Consider the following 18,041-nt stretch of genomic DNA (forward strand, 5'->3'; position numbering starts at 1 on the left):
AGTTTAGCCAAACTTGGCCTAAGTCAGTCTCATTGGATTCTCAATTAGTTAGGTACTGTTTGGTAACACTTACGTCTTCAATTTTCTGTTTATATTTATAATAATTTAAAAAACTTAAATAAAAACTTGTTTGGTAAAATTTTTTATTTATAAATCAGTGGTCTCAGTTTATAAATTTGGTCAAAAAATGAAAACACAAAAAATGTGTTTCCGTTTTGAGTTTTGAGTTTTGAGTTTTTTTTTTTTTTTTTATCACCCAACACTAGCCACCACCCACCACCATTTTCCGCCACCGTCTTTCGCCACCACCACCCACCCCCCACCACCACCTGCCACCACCACTCACCACCCACCTGCTACCACCACTCACCACCACCCACCTGTCACCCACTCGCCACCACCACCCACCCCTCGCCGCTACCACCACTACCCACCACCCATCCACCCACCACCACCCGCCACTACCATCCACCGCCCGCCACCACCACCCGCCACCTACTTGCCACCACCATCCACCCACTACCACTAGCCACCTACCACCCACCCGCCACCATCACCCACCACCAACACCATCACCCACCACCCACTTACCACCACCCACTCGTTCCACCCGCCACCGTCACCCACCCACCACCACAACCACCACTACCCACCTGCCACCACCACCCATCACCCGCCACCACCACCCACTCGCTACCACCCGCCATCGTCACCCACCCACTTACCGTCACTACCTACCCGCGCACCTGCCACCACCACCCGCCATCCGCCACCCACCTGCCACCACCACCCACCACCTACCACCCGCCATCACCACCCACTTGCTACCACCCACCACCCGCCACCATCACCCGCCTACCCGCCACCGTCACCCATCCACTCGCCACCACTATCCACCACCACCATCCGCCACCACCACCTGCCATCTGCCACCACCACCACCACTACCACCATCACCACCCACTCGCTACTACCCACTACCCGCCACCGTCACCCACCCACCCACCCACCACCACCACCACCCACCTGCCACTACCTGCCACTACCTACCACCACCAGCTACCCACCACCCACCGTCACAACTTTCCACCACCGTCTTCCACCACGACTTGCCACGACTTGCCATTTCTCACTCTTTTTTATATTTTAAAATTTTTTTAAACATTTTATCAATTACCAAATATGTTTGTAGTTTATGTTTTTCTAAAAATAAACAAAAAATAATTTATTAAATTTTTATAAATATAAACTGAAAACATAAACGTTACCAAACACACCCTTAACAGTCAACATTATCAGATTGTGAATTTTTTCCCTATGTCATTGGCATAGAGCACTACGTGGACAATGCCATACCAATGAATCATCAACATTGCGTACTCAAAAAATATCTAAAAATAGTTGAGAATTTAAAATGGATTGATTATATTAATTATAAGTGCAACGTTTAAATAAAGTTAAAATTTATATTATAAATTAAAATTTTAAATAATTTTTTGAATATTATGAATTTTGAAATTATTTTCACTTCTCGATCTACAAAATAAAGAAGTATGTATGTAAAACCTACGGTTATTTTTGGTAAATAGTAATTCAGTTTCGATTCGTAGCTCAAAAGAGTGTGGCTCAAGAGTGGCTCGACACCAAAACGACGTCGTTTTGGGGGTTTTTTTTTGTTCCCCTTTCTTCGCGTTTTTTTGAAGATGAAGAAGAAGAAGAAAAAGAAGAAGAGAAGAAGAAGAAGGAGCTGGGTCTGCTGCGCTGCTGGGTTCATCAACATCAACAAAAAAAAAAAAAAAATTTGTTGATCAACACGAACAAATTTTTTTCTGAACAATTTTTTTTTTGTTCATCAACATCAACAAGATCTGGGTCTGCAGATCCAGGTCAACATCATCAACATCTTCATCAACAATTTTTTTTTTGTTTGTTTTTTTTGTTTTTCCTTCATCTTCAGATTTTGAACATCATCGTCATCTTCAACATCATCATCATCTTCATTAACAAAAAAAAAAAAAAAAATTCCCTTTCATCCTCAAATCCAGATCTACTGGAAAGGGGACCGCCATCACCGAGAGAGAGACCGCCATCACCGCCGATCTTCCTTCTCCTCTTCTCTCTTCATCTTCTCTCTTCCTCTTCTCTTCTCTCTTCTCTCTCTCCCTCCCTCGTCTCTTCCCTCTGTATTTGAACGCACTGAGAAAGAAAGAAAGAAAAGGAAAAAAAAAAAAAACCCAAAACGACAACGACGTCGTTTTGGATATTCTGGCCAATTTCGAGTCAACAATTTTGAGCAACGGATCATTTTTCATAGTAATTTTGTGTGAGAAATAGTAAAACGTATTTGGTGATGCATAGTATTCGTTACATTATTATTTTTGTCTTTTTTCATTAACTGTTCATGAATTTTGTTCAAGGGTTAATTACATCAAGACCCCTTCCTTCCCCTATTTGTTAATATCATTTTGGCCCCACAATTATAAATCCATGCATTTTGACTCTCTTAATTATAAAATTGTATCACTTTCACTTTTTAAGACCATATTTAAAAGGGGTGTATTAGTACGGTGTTCATAATTGAGGAGGCTAATATGTACAGATTTATAAATGAAAAGGTTAACAATTGAGGGAGTCTGGGTGTAATTAACTCTTTTGTTTAAACTCATTACTAATGGGCTTGGTCTAAACTGTACTGAGGTTTTGTTTAGCATGTGCCAAAATAGCATGCTATTTTAGCACATTATCATATTTGGGTCACAATCATCTTATTTGGATTATATTACTTCTCTGCCACATCATTTCAAACCTAACTCATATTTTATGTTTTTAAATAAAAAGTCAAAAAATATACTAATATAATACTTTCCAAACAACTCCCGAATGTACCTTGGGCTGACTTTGACTTAGCACCACAAATGATGTTGTGGCCTTAGGCCTAAAGTTGAAATTGGTCCCCAACAAGTTAGTTTAGTTCACTATAACAATCACAATAATATGGTAGTACAAAAAATAATCTTGATTATACACAATGGATTCGTTTGGAATATAGGTTGACTTTTTAGTTTTTCGATTTTTTAACTATTTTTCAACTCCTGGAAAGCAGATTTCTTTTGGTCAGTCCAGTCAAATGATATCCCCTTCTGTGTCAGTTGAGTCAACGGTAAGGCAATTTTGGAGAAATCTTTGACATATCTTCTGTAATATCCGACTAGTCGCAAAAAGCTTCGGACTTCTGTCACATTTGTTGGTCTAGACCAGTTTACTACAGCTTCAATTTTCTGCGGATCAACAGAAATTCCATCTTTGCTAACAACATGCCCCAAAAACATAACATGATCAAGCTAAAATTCGCATTTAGACAGTTTAGCATACAGTTTCTGTTCTCTTAGGGTCTGTAGGGCAAGTCTCAGATGATGTTCATGTTCGTCTATACTTTTGGAGTAAATTAGTATGTCATCAATGAATACTACAATAAAGTCATCAAGGTATGGTTTAAAGATTCTGTTCATGAGGTCCATAAATGCAGCAGGTGCATTGGTAACTCCGAAAGGCATAACTAAAAATTCGTAATGTCCATACCTCGTTCGAAAAGCAGTTTTGTCAATGTCCTCTGATTTAACTTTCAACTGATGGTATCCTGATCTGAGGTCGATTTTAGAGAACACTTGAGCACCCTGTAACTGATCAAATAAGTCATCAATACGTGGCAATGGGTATTTATTTTTCACAGTTACCTTGTTCAGTTCACGGTAGTCAATGCACAGTCTCAGTGAGCCGTCTTTCTTCTTCACAAGTAAAACAGGAGCGCCCCATGGCGAAGTGCTAGGCCTGATGAACTTCTTATCCAGCAGTTCTTGCAGTTGCACTTTCAATTCTTTCAGTTCAGTTGGAGTCATTCGGTAAGGAGCTTTCGACACTGGCTGCGTTCTCGGAATCGCATTGACGGTAAATTCGATCTCCCTGTCAATCAAATCCCCTGGCAGATTATCTGGAAATACATCTGGGAACTCTCTAACTATAGGAATATTGTTCACGTTAGCATCATCGTCAGTAGATACAGTCAATACAGAACACAGATAGCCCTTACACCCCTTTCTAATCAATTTAACAGCTTTCACAAATGAAATCAAATACGGAGGGGGTACTACTCCAACCCCATTAAATACAAATTTGGGTAAACCTGGTGGACGGAAAACTACTTGTTTCGTTACACAGTCTATGGTAGCATGGTATTTCGTTAACCAGTCTATTCCCAATATTACGTCAAAATGATCAATGTTCAGAGGCAGTAAGTCAATAAACAAATGTGCATCACCAACAATAATTTCACAAGCAGGGTACATATATGCACAGGTCATAGATTCCCCAATGGGTGATGATACAGCTAACAGATAATTCATGGGTTCTAATGGTCTATTCAGTTTTCGCGAAAAAGCATGCGACACATATGAATGCGTAGACCCCGAATCAATCAGTACATAAGCATTTTGGGTGCAAATAGAGAGAATACCTGACACAACGGTCTCGGTATTCTGCACGTCTCCCGTTACTAGGGCAAACACCCGGCCCTGCCTCATAGGCTCCTTCCCGGTAGTTTTGGGGTTCGGTTTTGGTGCAACAGTTGATGCCGCCACGCTTGGTGCACTTTACTACTGGCTTGTGGAGCAGAGGGGCAGTCTTTAACCATGTGGCCCACCTTGCCACACCTGTAACAGGCTCCAGATATTTTGTAACAGACCCCTTTGTGCTTCTTGCCACACTCAGAACAGGGTGGTGTGAAATCACTTCCTTGGCTGGGGCTAGTTGTTGACCCCGTATTCTGTTTCTTATTCAATGGGTTATGCTTGCCTTTCTTGAATTTAAAACCCTGCCTTTTACCACGCCATTCAGATGCTGGTGTTTCAGTTTTCAGTGCCTCGATGTTCGATTCAGCCATCAAGGCTCGATCAAGAACATTTACATAATTCGGTAGCTTCAAAACATTAATTCTGTCCAGTATTGCAACATTAAGGCCGCCTTCAAACTTTCTGGCCTTCTTGTAGCTAGTGTCCACCATATGTGGTGCATAACGGGCAAGTTTAGTAAATTTTGTCTCATATTCAGCCACCGACATGGTGCCTTGTTTCAGTTGTTCAAACTCAGTCACCTTTCTATCCCTAACACACTGAGTGAAATACTTCTCGAAGAAGGCTCCTTTGAATTGAGCCCAAGTCATTGCGGTGTTGTCATCACGGATAAGCATCCACCACCTTCTGGCTTCTTCTTGCAGATTAAAGGTGGCCAATAACACTTTATATGCTTCAGAGCACGGAAAAACCTCAAACAATTTTTCAGTCTCAAGGACCCATGCTTCAGCTTTTAACGGTTCAAGGCCTCCCTGAAAGGATGGCAGTTTCATTTTGCTGAACTTGTGGGTGAGAGCAATTATGTCCCCATCGTTAGCATTCACATTCTGTTCCGGCTGTATCGGAGGAGGAGGTGGGGGTTGTTGGTTCTGTTGTTGGTCCAGTCTTTCAGTTATGAGTTCCATCATTCTTTCCAGTCTTGCCATTCTTGCCTCAGAGGATGAGGTTTCAGATTCATTTGCAGTTCTCGCATTATCCATTTCACTATAGGCAGTTATAACAATTATCAACATAGGCAGTCATTTGTTTAAACAGATTAACACATTAGCATACATTCAGTCATGTCATAGCCACACACACTTATCATGCTCATGTAATGCCCTAATCACTTTCCTAGGACATCCTATAGCTCAGTTGGACACGTGTGTGCGGTATAACTCATGGTAAGTATCGCTCTGATACCACTCTGTCACACCTCAAACCCGCCCCTATGGGTTTAGCACCGTAACCGGCCAGTAATCCGAGATTACCGAAGGCCTGCTTAACAGTAATACAGTAATACAGAGTACAGGGGCTGGCGGAAGCCAATACAGTAAATAGCAGTGTCCAATGAGCTATGACAGTCTGTATGCCAAAAAGACTTTTCATTCAAATATATATATATATATATATACACAGTCAGACCAAACAGTATATACATAAAAACAATCATTCAGTTCAGGAACCTAATCCCTATTAAACAGTACCGTACAGTACAGTAAACAAAACGGTTACAGAGACAGAAGGGGGAACAAAAACACCCCTAAGCCGTAGCTTGACAGGTTCGGAACCTTGCATTGAGGCACATAGGTTGGCTCGACAAAACTAGAGTTTACCCCGATGCTCCTAGCTGCGGTCTGGTGCCTGTACACCTACATATATATATGAGCAGTGAACTAAGGCCCAGTGAATAACACAATGCGTAAAGGGGTTAAGAATGAATGTCCTTACAGTAATGAAAACAGTCCATTAAATCAGTATTTCAGCCGTTCAGTCAGTACAGTCATATGTGGTACATCCACTAGCATAACAGTACAGTAAACAGTAGGTCTTAAAAGACCGAGTAGTAAATGATAGCCATCAGTCAGTAACAGTAGCGGTTCCAACAAGGGAACCGACAGAGATCTCTGTAACAGCAATAATAAACAGTAGTTGCTAAGGATGCCACAATACAGTTCAGAATATAGGACATACATTCATTCAATTAACAGTATCAGTTCAGAAAGCAGTACAGCTCAATTGTTCAGAAGATAATCATTTTGAACATATCTTTACACAGTTGTTGCTCACAGAGTTCTGGACTACAGTAAAGCTAGAGCGCGTCCCCAGTCGCCAACCCTACACAGTTACAGATTGAACACACACTAAGCTACACAGTTGGGAAAGATAATAACTTAATCCCTAATTTGCCTCGGTGTGGTTCTACGTCTATATCCTCATTAAGATGTTTTAAACTAGGCCTAGGAATGCCTAGGATGGGATGAGGATGCAAAGATGCACTTTAAAAGCATTTTCAGACTTTTCAGAAAACAGGGGTCACGCTCGAGCGTATGTTACTCCGCTCGAGCGGACTTGCAGACAAAGGTTTCCGTTCGAGCGTAGACTTACCCGCTCGAGCGTTCTGCAAAACAGTCAAAAGTGCTGGATAGGCGAAAATCACGCTCGATTGGGAGCTCGACACCCGTTCGAGCATGAGACACAATGTCCCGCTCGAGCGTCAATTATTCCGCTCGAGTGGACTTCAAAACAGAACAAAATACTGGGAGCACGATTTCCACGCTCGAGCGCCAATCACCCCGCTCGAGCATGAGTCCAAATTCTGGAAATTCCAGATTTGAACCTCAAGCTCAAAACCAAGTTTTAAACCATAAATTTCGATCCTCTTGGGCCAATTTTCCAGAAAACACATCAAAACTCATACTTTAACATGATTCAAAGCTCAATTTGTAAAATCAAAGCCCAAAGGTGGTTCAAATAAATCCAATTCAAACCAATTTCCATAAATATGAAGAACATGCAAACATGCATGAATTTAAACACCTCAAAGCTTCAAATGCTAGCTCAATTGAGCCAATTCTTTCTAAAAACATGATGAAATCATGGACTACTCTTAAAACATGAACATGCATGTGAAGAATGTGAACTACAACCTCAAAACTTCAATATATATACATGCATGCAACAATTAAGCTTCAACACAACAATTTGAGCCATAAGTTGGCTCTAGTCTCCAACCTAGGTCTAAACCATGCAAGAAACAATTTAAACACAAGAATGAGAAGATGAATTTCTACCTTAAGTCTCCAATTCAAGGAAGGGAAGCTCAAATATGCAATTTCTTCTACAATTTCTTCAAGTTCCAAGCAAAACACAATCTAGAACTCAATTTCTCTCCCCCTAACTCTCTTGGTCGGCAAAACAATGAAAATGAGCTGATGAAGAGTTGCCTAAGTATATAATAAGTCTCAAACATGGCTCATGTAGTGGGCCACTAAGTGTGGCAAAATGGTAAATAAGTGTAACAATGCAATTTAACTCATTTTAATCTAATTTAATCATACCTAATCAGTTTTCAGGTAATTACACCATAAAATCACATAAATCACGATGATCATAAAACACTAATCGGTTTCCGGTTCAGCCGCCGATAAGGCCTTCAATTCGCAAATTAACCATAAAAACACGAACAGATCAATTAACAAGCAACAGATAAAAATGCATTTAGACAGATACAATCAATCAATCAGTTTTAGATTTCAGTCAGTCAGTTCAGTATTTCAATTAGTTCAATTACTTCAGTAATCAATCACAATCAGTCTCAGTTTCGCAGTAATCAGTGGTTAATCGGTAAACAGTGACAAGGGTTGTTACAGATGCTCAATTTAGGTATATGTAGAAAGGAGCGGAAGTAGTTCATGTAGTAAACCCTGATGTTCTCGTCATTCTCTCTGGATTGAGTTTCGACAAAGATTTATCCTTCCTCCTCAACTACCCAATGAACCTAACGTTCACCGGAAAGCTAGTATTTGAGGTGCATTGGTATGGGTTTCTGATGGGTCGGCATAAAAAACAGGCAACCCAAACCAGGTTTGTGGGCAAATGGTAGATCAAATGATAAGGAAGGCAGGGTTTGTGTTGGACCAAGGGTACCCCTTATTTATGAGTGAATTTGGGGTGGACCTAAGGGCTACAAATGACAACGACAATAGGTACCTAAATTGTTTCGTGGGTGTGGCTGCTGAACTTGACTTGGATTGGGCTTTGTGGACACTTGTTGGGAGTTATCATTTGAGAGACGGGGTGATTGGGTTAGAGGAGTTTTATGGGGTGTTCAATTGGAATTGGTGTGAGGCTAGGAATTCAAGCTTCTTGGAAAGGATCTCTACAATTCAATCACCCTTTCAAGGTATTGAATTCATAAAATTCAATTTTATGCCTTTTTTTTGTGAAAATTATTCAATATTCACTATCGTAATGCGTCGACCTAACTTAATTCACTTTTGTCAGTTGGATGGGAGACAAGGTCATCTCATTTGTCTTTTATCTCGTTGGTCCTCCAGCACTTTTTTCATCTAGCTATCATCATCCATCAATTGATCTAAAGGTCACAATTCAATTTTACAACTAGTCATTACCATAGCTTATCCAAATATCACAATTTAATTTAACAGCGAGTCATTATATTAGACTTGGCCTTTGAATCAATTGTTAAATAATGATTGAATAAAAAAATTGTTGGAGCGAATCCTTTTCCCTACATTCATGACTAGTGCTCTTATTAATTTGAAACTTTCATATTAACCTATTGAGTTGGTATTTCTGAAGTACTTCAAAAAAGATAATAAATTTTGTTCTAGGAAGACAAAATATAAGAAAAGACAAAATACGAACATAATCGGAATGGACAAGGATAAATGGAGATAATGCCCCTCCCAAAAAGTTTTGAAAATCTCCATATTATAGTAGTATTAATTAAGAATATTTTCAAATTATATAATTTAGGCCCTGAGTATATATATATATATATATATTTTTTTTTTTTTAAAAAAAAAAACTTGACGGTTACAATTTTATTTGGAAAATATTAGAATATTAGTGGTACCGATGAATTTTTAGTTTTCACATCTATATTCTCCCCCAAGTTGGAATTATGCATCCAGTCTAAACATATACCAATTTTAGTTTGAGAGTTCAGTCTTAACTTGTATGCCTATAAAGTTTTGATGTGTGCCTTAAAAACACACGTTAACAATCATCTATATATAAATGGTTTTGTTTATGCTTTGTTTGGCATGTAGGGCCAGCCCAACAAGGAGCCAAACAACACAAAGTAATCTTCCACCCACTAACTGGTCAGTGTATCCACAGAAAATCACTATTGGAGCCACTAAAGCTAGGTCCATGCACAGACTCTGAGGCTTGGTCCTACAACACACAACAAAAGACACTAACCATAAAAGGAACCTATTTTTGCTTACAAGCAGATGGGCTAAACAAACCAGCAAAACTTGGTGTGATTTGCAGTGACTCAACTTCAAAATGGGAGCCCATCTCAGACTCTAAAATGCACCTCTCATCTAAGCTCGCCACCGATGGCGCCGCCGTTTGCTTGGATGTGGACCCCAGTAGCAATATTATCGTCACAAATAATTGTAAATGCTTAAACAGGGATAATATGTGCGACCCGGGAAGTTAGTGGTTCAAAATTGTTAATAATACTAGAAGTTCGAGTGTGACTACACCTTTCTTTGGATTCAACTCAGTGTTCGATTTCTTGAGAAACAACATGCTTAGGAGTTTGGTGGATTCGGCATGAGAAAAAGAAGATAGTGATGTATTTAGACATTGAAGAAATTTGTGAAAAGAACAGTACGTACAAGAAATCATTTATTGAAGAAGTTTAATCAAGTTTCATATTGTTGAAGTAATAAATCATGGGCAAACTACATCAATAGTCCCTATATTTTGGTTTTTGTGTCCTTTTAGTTCTTAAAATTCTAGTTGGCTTGATTCTGACTATGAATTTATAATATTGTCTCAATTTTGTCTAATTGATTACAATTGTTAGCCAGACTGAGCATGATAAACCTCGGCCAGACCGAGCATCCAAAGCCTCAGCCAGACTGAGCATGACGAGCCTCAGCCAGACCGAGCATACAAAGCCTCAGCCAGTCTGAGCACAACAAGCCTCAGCCAGACTGAGCATGACGAGCCTCGGCCAGACCGCTCATCTAAAGCCTCAGCCAGACTGAGCATAAAAAGCCTCAGCCAGACTGAGCACTAAAAGCCTCGCCCAGATCGAGCGACAAAAGCTTACAGCCTCAGCCCGACCAACCAGGAACAGCTCGTCCAGACTGAGCATGAAACGCCTCGGTCAGAGCAAGACTGAGCTACTTCAAGCTATTGAATTATTTGCAAAGTCAGTGAATCATAGCTTAACCCCGACTGAGCACACATGCAGAGCTCGGTCAAAGCCATTCAAGCAAACTTCATGCTTGTGGCATTAGTAGACTCACTTGGCCAAAATTCCCGGTCCATGTTTTTACACCTTACTTGGTCAAATTCCAAACTAATCTTTTATTTACCAACACTCTTGCAACATGATTTACGACTCCATTTTTTGGGCATAATTTGAAACTTCATATCTCTAACATTCTTACATGTTTCCTTTACAAGTCAAACTATTTCCTTATTAATCAACAGTTGCTAGTCAGCCTTTCTCTTTACAAGTCAAGCCTAACTTTACTAAACCACTCTCATTCACTTCAACAGTGTGGCAGACACACACTTGTAATTTTATTACATCCTAACCTTCACTCTTCATTGAGTTTTTAATACAAGCTCGACTCCAATTTACATTGAGGTTTGCATGAAGTCTTTGCCACCATTCTCATTCATTTCAGATGCACAAGCAAAAACAATCGAATGAAAACACAACTGAAATTTTATTTATTCACAAACTTATACATAAATTCATTACAACATTTCAAAAAAAAAAAAAAAACAAAAACAAACACACAAGAACAACTCTAACTACAAATTTTGTTCACTTCAATTATTCCTCCTCACTGGAAATGAGGTCTTCTTCTTCAATACCTTCATCTAGGGGGGTCTGGGCCACATCGTCTTCGTCAATTTTTACATTGCTAAGGTCTAAGTCTGGGAACAGCTCTTCAGCTTTACGCTTGAACATCTTCCAGCCACTGTCCTAGAACTCAGCCATTTCGTGCTTATAGAAGTCTGACCACTGGAAGCTCTCAATAACTTCTGCCTCAGTCCTGCCCCCAGCGGTCGTTCCCGACGAGCCCGCCCCCTCAGACACTTCCCTCGCCAAGCTGCTGGCGACCGCGACATCGATCGCCATCTGAAATTCAGCAAACCCCTTAAACTGTTCAACCGTTGCGACGCATAGGTCTGGGCATGCCGCCCTTTCAGAGGCTGCCTTGATCTTCTCTTCTTCCAACTCTTTCTCCAACCTCGCCCTCTCCTCCAGCAACTTGGCACGCTCATCTTCCAACTCCTTCTGCAGCCCAACAATTATCAGGTCTGCGTCTTCTTTTTCCTTGATCTGTTGCGCACGCAGATCTTCATTGCTGGTCATAGCCTCTTCAAAGCGTTCGACGACAACTACGCAGACCTTTTCAGCATCCCCTAGCTTCTTCTGCTCGCCAGTAAGCTGGAACTCGAGCAACACTACCCTGCAGCGTTCGTCCTCAAGCTCTAACTTCGCCGCGAGCAGCTCAGCGTGGGCACGATCGGCAACATTACGGTGAATAATGGCCAACACTTGCATCTTTTTAGCTTTTTCAGCTTCCTACCAACCCCTGGAGCACGCACTCCGCGCAGCTTTCTTCCACCCTGCACTCTCCCATTTGAAGTTTGCAAGTTGAGCCTTGCCCTCATCCGACTTGACCTTTGCAGCCGCCACCTTTCTTAGCAGAGCCCTAGCTAAGGTGGTTACCTCCATTTGGGCAGAGCATAACCCCCTTAGTAGCTCAGCCTCGTTGAACCTAGCCACCGAGCGGACGGCTGCATCATCCACTATACCCACAAGGCAATTTGCAGCTGCCCTGGCTGGGCCTTCTTCTCCCTCTAGTCGCCCGGACACCGCGCGGGCATGGTAGATCACAGTGGTCAGCCTGACCCCCCCTCCTTGGGGCGCCGGACCTCCCTGGGGTTGTTCCTCTCCCCTTCGCTCAAGGCCAGTTGACCCTTCCTCTACTTGAACTTTTTGCGCGATCTCCGCCACTACTGGGACAACTTCCATGACCTCTGAGGCGACCTCCACCACTTCTGGGGCCACCACCCTTCTTGGGATCTCCCCCACCCCCTCCTCCCCTGCCTCCTTGGCCATGGGGGTCTCCTCTGCTGTCACCTCCTTCCTCCTCTTTAAGGCAGGCTCTTCTTCACTCCTCCTCACTCTCCTCTTCTTCTTTACCACACCCCCCGCCTCCATCTCCTTGTAGGACCTCTCCTTCAAAGGATCAACTGGGGGTGGTCGTGGCTCAAATCCACTTAGGTCTTTTTCCCCCAGAGGTTTAGGGCGAGGTCGGATCCTCTCCTTCAAGATCAGTTTTGGCAGTCGGTCTACCTGGGACTCTTTGAACCTATTGGCTTTGGCGAGGATGGCCATATCCTCAGCCTTTTGCGCTCTCCTCCTCGCCTCTAGTTCAGCCCGTCCCAGATCTCCAACGCTCGGCTGAGGGCCCAATCCTGCTGCAAACAAGACTGAAGGTTGAACGAGTTCGTCCCACCTGACTCCCTCCTTCTCCCTCCATGACTTCACCCTTTTTATCCTCTCTTCTACTGCCGCCCCCAGTTTTGGCTCCACAGATTTGGTGGGTACTCTCCACATCATACGCACCCCAACCCCCCCATTCGCGGACACGTAAAACCACCGCGGCCTCCAACCCTTAATGGATGACGGCAGCCCCGTCACCAGACCTCTCCCTACCGCCGCCTGCAACGTCACCCACGTCTCTTTCCTGAGGCCTTATAATACGTGAAAAATTCGTCCACCGTCATAGCCGCCCCTTCAGTTGCCTTTGGCCATGCGCTTGCACAGGCTAACACAATCTTCCACGCGTTGGGCATTAGTTGCCCCGGCGCTACCTCCAACCGGTTTAGGACATCGACCACCACTTGCGGAAGCGGCAGCCTCAGTCCTCCTTTCAATGCTTCCTCATACAGGGCAAACTCCCCCGGCCGGGCGTCGTATGGCCTCTCCGTTGACGACGACAATCGTAACTCTATTTTAGTGGGAACTTGGTACTTTTCGTGCATAACCTCCAAGTCCGCCGCAGTAACCGTTGATTTGTCAGCCTTCGTATGCCAGTGATCTGGTTCCGCCTGGCTGATTGGCTTCGGAGCCACTATCATGGTGGAAGAATGGGATTGTATCACCTGCTCCCCTACCCTCTCCGCTTGTCTCTCCGTCCGGTACTGCTCCGCCAGCTCCACTGCGTCGTCATCCCCAAACGGATCAACCCTGGCGGTTCCAGCTTCTTCTTGAGCCATCTCTGTGGTGCACCTACGAATAGCTTCGGAAGCGGGTGTAAAAAAATTCAAGAAATGCTGCAGAGGTGTATCGTCAGCAACAAAGGAGTTAACACTTGAAATGTTTTGATTTTTTGCAAAGAAGTAGGTAAATCGAATAATACCAAACGCCCAAAGCTTGCCCGTATTCCGAGGGTCACAATTAATTTTCGCCAGTTTGAAAACTTTTCAAAACATCCGCCAAAACTGTCTTTTCAACACCCATCATGACCTATCGTTTCATTTTTGGCCCAACGCCTAATCTCCCTCCCCACGAGATGCTGTCACGTATACGATCACGATTTACTACATCCCCCCTTAACCCGTCTTTTCCACTTCAAGTCATCACGTGACATGCCGCCTCTTGAGCCTCGCGCCTCCCCGCCCACCCCACCTTTCGCGGTCGGTCCCCCTCATGGCCAGTCCTTTCACTCGGCCACCCTTCGCAGTCGGTCCTCCTCATCTTCGCCATTTAGTATTCCTTTTGTTGGGCTAAAGCTGCACTTGGGAATGGAGGACTACTGACGTGGTTAGGCCCACAAAGGTCATAGCCCACTATGAACAACCCAAGCCCATCACTTAGAGCCCAACACATAACCCAACTGATGAGATCCTAAACAGCTGGAAGCCAACACGACACAAAGAACCAATGATATTCAGACATGTGGCAAGTAAAGTACAAGCCACATCAGCAGACAAAGATCTGCAAAGTTATTGCCACTACACATCACCATTAATGCGGCCCGTCACAGCATTTATTACGACAACACCTCTCCGTCGAAACAACACCCCCTCACCCTGAATAAGGTAAGCTACAGCATAGACTTTCGGCCAAGGTGGCAGGTCGGAAGGGACGGCGAAATAATTATCAAAGGATATAAGTAGACTTTGAAGACAAGAAGATAGTTAAGCTTTCTATCTTCACTCTCTCTCTACACTCTACTTCTCTTTCTAACTTACTCGTCGGAGGGTTCACCGGGGGACTTCCCGTTCCCCGTTGAACTTACCTGCAGGTTCATTGGTGGGTTTGATCACTCGGATATTGGCACGAGAAGCGTGGATCAGTCCGACCCATTCTGCCAGGTACCCGTTGTATATTAACTATAACATCAGATTCCATTGCTGGTTTTCAAGCCAACAACCCTTCTATCATTGATCTCAGCCTTATTAATGCTTACCAGGTAATTTTCTTTTCTTTTCTTTTCTGGGAAAATTTTATGTATTATCTACATGTGGGAAGTTTGGGTGGGAATCAAATGAGAGAGAGAGAGAGAGAGAGCATGAAAGATGACTTTGTTGCCTGTTAGGTATTGACCCACTATTGTACCATGAATAGCAATAAAATAATTTATTTTAGTAATATTATTCCAACGATAAAAAAGTAATTTATTTATTTTGGTTTCATATTTTTATTGCAGGGTATATTTTTATTTATCATGCCTATGCCCACTTGGGGTATGCATCCCCATGTTACCCGCACTCTTGAGATCCGTTCCAAGGAATCTCGTTACAGCTACTGGGATTATATTGATGCCTTTTCTCAGGCATTCTTTTATATGAATCCCCAATGGAACCATTCTTGGTTTATCCGTGTCATTCCCGAACTATTACAAAACGATCTCCCAACTTGGTTTCTCGTTTGGTGGAATAAGTTTGGTATCTAGATTGACGCTTTTCCAGAAGATGTTCGCAACGCCTTTAAAGAATGGCAGATTGCATACAGTCACCTCCAGGATATAAGGACATATCTATGTCTAAATCTACAGTCCATTTTGTAATTCGCTTTGGTATTCCCTGGATTTGGAAATGGGATTTCCAATGTGATTTCCAGAATAAAGTTCCTCATTTAAAAAGAGTTTTCTTTTATAAATGGTGGAATAAGATGGATGATCCAAAACCCCATCAAGAACTGCTCCAGAAAATTAAAGGACATACTTAGGCATGCTGGGATGCTACTCCTAAGCTTATTCCAGCAGCACCAACAGTTCAGAATCCTTTTGTCCAAATTCAAAATGAATTAAGACAAAAATATCCTGCACTTTCAGAACAGGATTTAGTCATCAAAAGCATGGACTGTATGAAGGAGCAATTTCTCCAGTCATTTTCCATAGATGATACCAGTATGAAATCTGATACCAGTCATGGAGATCCAGAAGAAGAAGGCCATACTGATCCGTATGATGATGAAAATACATTCACAGTATTGGCAGGTGAATCACAAGATCCAGCGGAAGAAGATCCAAATCTTGGAGATTTTTGGGATTCACTCACGGGCATTATTACAGAAAAGATGGCCCGCGAAAAAGATAAAAAAGGAAAAGGAAAAGAGGAATAATTCACCTCTTTGTCCTCCACTAATCCAACGACAAAACAACTTTCGGCTATTGAGAGATGCTTTGTCCATTATCATACCAACTGGCCTAGCTGTCTATCCAGTCCCCATCTACCGACATTTAAAGATAAGGGAATCACGAGGAGATAAGGCTATCCGACTCCAAGCCATCCAGGACACGCCACCTGTCTGCCTCCATCTTATCCCTTTACTTTTATTTTTCTATTTAATGGATGCCACACCCTTGTTGTAGGCACGCATTAATATTTTTAAGTTTTTCAGTTTTATATTCTCTCTCTCTCAGTGTGTAATATTATAAGCTTAAAGTTTGAAGTATAATAAAGATTGTCATATTGAGAGTAAGTATTGATTGTAAGTATTTCATTTTTAATGTATGTCTGTTTATTCTCTTTCTATATTGAATGAATTATTAGATTATTATCAAACAAGAAAAAATAATATTGTATATTATTTATCTATTTGGCCTAATGATTCTTGGGGTCTCCAAGAATTAGACACTTGTAATCAAAAAATTATTCAAGTCCAGACATAACTGCACGAGCAGATTTGCCTTTTGGCTACGGCCATTCGGTCTCCCCCTCCAGCACATTAGACCATATATGGCATAATTACGATAAAATAAAATAAAACTATAATTAATATTATTCCTGGGTTTGTGCTTAATGATGGTTAGATTAGTGTTAGGGTTAGTGGGACATCACCTAAGTCGCGTAGAGTTAGTCCGTTAGCAGAGATTGCGGTTAGGACCTTTGACTTTGTAAACCGTTGACAGACGTGCTAGCTTTCACCTGTGTCAAGCACCATTGTTGGTATCAGAGCCATGTTTAATGTTCATTATAGTTAGTTTTATTTAATTTTAATTATACATATATGGTCAATGTACACCTCTATGTCTACCGCTCCTACAGAAAATATTGCACCTACAGTAGCCAACACAGTGGCCAATACAGTAGCTTCTACATCAGAAGCTAGAAAACTTGTTGCTTATCAAGATGTTAAGGAAGCACTTGATAAATGGACAATACCAAAGGTAAAACCAGATACCATCTATAAGATAGGTATGTTAGACTTTTCCAGTTGAAAAATCATCAAAACATTTGAGCATGCAGTCTCAGTACAGAATAATGATGAACTAATGTATTTAATACATATCCAGGATCTTTACCCTTTTCTACAGAAATACAAATATGTCCATATCGGACTTGTCCAAGTTGCCATTAAACCTATGACACTTTTAGGTCAAAATACCAGTATCCAGTGTGCACTACGAGATGGTAGATGTACTGACTGGAGAGCTTCGCTCATGGGAGCAATAGAAACTAGTCTAGCTCATGGTCCAGTATTTTGATATATATCCAAACCTGAGTGTAGCCCTTTCAGACCAAAATCTTTCTAAAGTTTTGGAATTAAGAGTTTTATCTCATGGTTATGAGTATCTTCCAGGATCACCACCCTTTGCGGTAATTTCCAGAATATATTTAAAGGTTTTATCCACATTAAACCCTTACATTCGAAAGCAAAGTGATCAAGGTCACACAGTGCTAATAGATACCAATCTTTACAACAGTCAGGTAGCTATGCCAAAAATGATTGCATGGCAAAACATTACTTTTCCGGAAAAATGGCAAATAAATAATGCAGTTCCACCTAGGCCTATTGTCCAGCAAAATCTGGATGATGTTATTCAAACTGATGGAGGTAATGTTTACCTTCGTTTCCAGAAACCTCAAAGACAACTCTCTAGAAGTATGTCAACTGCTAGTATTAGA

General features: G+C 41.9%; 1 long non-coding RNA gene and 1 pseudogene across 2 annotated transcripts in view; one reads left to right on the forward strand and one right to left on the reverse strand.

Moving 5' to 3' along the window:
• Positions 1 to 10,292, forward strand: part of LOC145789051 (glycosyl hydrolase 5 family protein-like) — a 30,288-nt pseudogene extending 19,996 nt beyond the window's left edge. The window contains exons 3-4 of the transcript XR_014364803.1: positions 8,271 to 8,790; positions 9,683 to 10,292. The product of XR_014364803.1 is annotated as a glycosyl hydrolase 5 family protein-like (transcript). The remainder of the gene's footprint in view (positions 1 to 8,270; positions 8,791 to 9,682) is intronic.
• The window catches only part of LOC145822941 (uncharacterized), a 67,190-nt gene that overhangs the window by 30,906 nt on the left and 18,243 nt on the right, over positions 1 to 18,041 (reverse strand). The window lies entirely within an intron of this gene.

Source organism: Camellia sinensis, chromosome 3, assembly GCF_055761805.1.
Source record: "Camellia sinensis isolate YWXY chromosome 3, ASM5576180v1, whole genome shotgun sequence".
Lineage (NCBI taxonomy): Eukaryota > Viridiplantae > Streptophyta > Magnoliopsida > Ericales > Theaceae > Camellia > Camellia sinensis.